The sequence below is a fragment of the Dermacentor albipictus genome, chromosome 8 (genome assembly GCF_038994185.2).
Source record: "Dermacentor albipictus isolate Rhodes 1998 colony chromosome 8, USDA_Dalb.pri_finalv2, whole genome shotgun sequence".
NCBI classification, from domain to species: Eukaryota; Metazoa; Arthropoda; class Arachnida; order Ixodida; family Ixodidae; genus Dermacentor; species Dermacentor albipictus.
Window position 1 is genome coordinate 72,743,012 of NC_091828.1, and position 3,438 is coordinate 72,746,449.

Consider the following 3,438-nt stretch of genomic DNA (forward strand, 5'->3'; position numbering starts at 1 on the left):
CTTAAGTCCTACCATGCTCCTAATTCACAAGTTACATATTTCGGCATAACTGAGCTCAAGAATGTTTTGCATAAGGCAAAGTTAAAAATTTATTGGTAAATATATTGACATTTAGCTGAATGTACGCGTCTAATTTTGCTCCAAAACAAGCGTTCAACATGGCGGCCATGACGTCACTGTTTTTTTCCGCAATCACGTTCACTGCACAATTGCACTATGGTGGTTAGAATATGTACTGTACCATGGCTAAACCAGCTGTGCCCTAGCTGGTTCCTAATTTTATGACTGTACCCACATAGCTGGCAAGACCACTCAGAGACAGCTGCTGCACGAGGTTGCGAAAATCTACGATGGATACCACCATAGAGTTGATACCACCTATCGGGTCCCGACTATTTAATTTTATTTGCGTTAAATGAAGGTCCTAGATCTTTAAACCTCAGAAAAAAGCGACAAACCTCAGATCAGCATGAATAAGTTAAGAGCTTTTCTACACCCAGTTTCGGTTTCATTTTCCAGGAGGATACTATGTCGTGACGTCATGGCACCGTATGTGGTCACGTGGAAGTGAGTGAGTGAGTGATAGGAGAACCATATGGAAGAACTCCATGGTGAAGAAACTTTATTGGAGGTCCGGCGAGGACGGCGAACTCGTCGCGCACCTATGGCGCACCTGGCTAGTCCCACGTCGGGACCGGCAGGTCTAGCCCACCGGCCCGGTCGCGGGCACGCCAGACAGCCAGGCTTTGCTTTCTAGAGCGGGGCTACGCGGAAGCGAATCCCACTCCTCCTTGACGAACTTGGGCTATGTCGACCCGCATTCCCAGAGCATCTGCGCTAGAGTGGAGGTCTGGCCGCAGGACGGGCAGGCGTCGTCGCGATACACGTCGGGGTAAGACTCGTGGAGAAGGGACAGACACGGATATGTGTAATATGTGACACGGAAATCTAAGTAATATTGACCCAGGCATCAGAACTTACAATTACATCCGATTCTTTTTGTTCAAATGCACAGCCGTCATAATAATCGGAAACAAGACATCCACCCAAATAATGTTAGACACACAAGCCATTCCACAAGGCTCGGTCCTATTTTCATTTCTGTTAAATTAGTGTTCATTCGTCTTCCAGGTATACTTGCCGAAGTCCCAAATTAGAATCACATCTTATACGCCGATGATATCACCCTCGGGACCAATAAATGCAAAGAGGGGGAAATCGAGGCCACTGTACAAATGACGGTTGATCAAATAGAAAGTTACGCCGCACAAGCAGGACTCACCTGCTCGCAGCCTAAGTATGAACTCCTCGTCATTCGAGTAAGGTCAGAGGTAGGCGGGCATACCAAGATCTCATACCGATCCCAGCTAATGTTAATGGCCAACCCATACCAGAAGTGCAGACACTTAGGGCACTGGGTCTATTCACCCAGAGAAATGGCAAGAACGACAAAACAATCAACAGGCTTTCTGCCACCACCCCTCAGACAATCCGTCTAATCAAACTGATTGCAAACAGGAGAAAATGCATGAAGGAGGAGGATCTACGCAGATTAGCGCAGACTTTTGTTCTTAGCTGATTCACCTACTGAGTGCGCTACCTACAGTTCCATGCTGCAGAAAATGCTAAGCTTGAGTGCCAGATCAGAAAAGCATTAAAAGCGGCATTAGGGTTACCCTGCTATACACCTACAGAAAATTTTCTTTTATTCGGAATTCATGACACACTTGAAGAACTCTGCGCGACCCACACCACCGCTCAGATGGCGCGGCTTACGAAGACTAAAACAGAGAGAAGTATCCTCGCGAAACTAGACGAAAACAGAACCACATATAGTTGAATTAATAGACCTATCCACACCAATCAGGAAACAGCTTTACATTAAACCGTTTACCAAAAATATGCATCCCATACAACGAGAGGGCAGGATTGCTACGGCCCAGAACAGCTCTGGTATGTTTGTTTCGTTCTCTGTCGATGATGTCTCGTTTAAGACGGACCATGACATCCTCGGTAGATAAGTTTGCCCTGAAACCAATCATTGTCTCTGGGATGAGTGCCTTGTTCTCACCATAGTTCTGAAGCTTATTAAGGATAATTTGCTCCATTATATAGCTTGCCCATACGGGAGGTAAGGAGATTAGCCTCAAGTTTTCTAGCGCAAGCATTTTGCCATGCTTAGGGATCAAAGTAATTATGGCAAGTTTCCAGCTTTGTGGGAGTGTGCCTGATTGCCTTTGATGGTTTAGGAAATTCGTTAGTGCGAGGATCGATTTAGGGCCTCGGAATTCCTGACACACTTGAAGAACTCTGTGCGACCCACGCCACCACACAGATGGCACGGCTTACGAAAACTAAAACAGACGGAAGTATCCTCGCGAAACTAGACGAAAACAGAACCACATATAGTTGAATTATTGGCCCATCCACAACAATCAGGAAACAGCTCTACATTAAACCTCTTACCAAAAATATGCATCCCACACAACAAGAGGGCAGGATTGCCACGGCCGTGGCAATCCACAAGGCATATAAACATCAACCGAGTGTCATCTACGCCAATGCGGCTAAATATCCAGGTCCGAATAGAGCATTCGCAGTCAGTGGCAGTGATAACAGGTACACATTCTACACAACCGCACAACCACACAACCACAATGGCTGAGGAGGGGGCCATCCCTTTCGCGATGACAAATTCACAGGCACATATTATCTTCAGTGACTCCAAGACTGCCATACACAATTTTGCGCGGGCCAGAATGGCTCAATTAACTATTAATACTATTAGTCAGATAACATCCTCCGATAGGGACATTCAATCGATTTGAGTACCAACACATTCTGGCAGCCCTGAAAACGAGGCAGCTCATCAGACAGCCCGAGGTTTAGTCGGCCGGGCGGTGAGCACCTCTGCGCTGGGGACAGCCAAGGATAGCCTAATTTCATTTCATGACCTGACCCACCATTTCCGCCCCCACATAATAAGCTAAATAAAGAGCAGAAAATAACCTGGATGAGACAACAAACAAACTCCTTCCCTTGCCCAGTACTTCTCTACCATATGTTTTCATCACAATTTTCTCTCTATTGCATGCTGTGCGATGAGAGAGCTACCCTCAACCATATACTTTGCGCATGCAAGGAAGACCGCCCCCACCTCCAGAATTAGGGCAAACCCTGCTTCCAGACGACTGGGACACCCTGCTGCGCAACTCGGACTCGGGCATCCAAGACTGCATCCTCAAGCGCACCTATGAGGTCGCCAGTAGTCTTGACCTGTTTGCTATCGAGCTGGGCAATGTAACAGGGCCCTGCCCAACTATCCGACTAAATAAAGGTTTCTTCTCTCTTTCCCTGCCATAATGGGCCCGCTCCTCGACATAAAACCGCATTTTGTCACTACTCATCAGGAGCGAAGACAACAAACAGCCTGGGTGG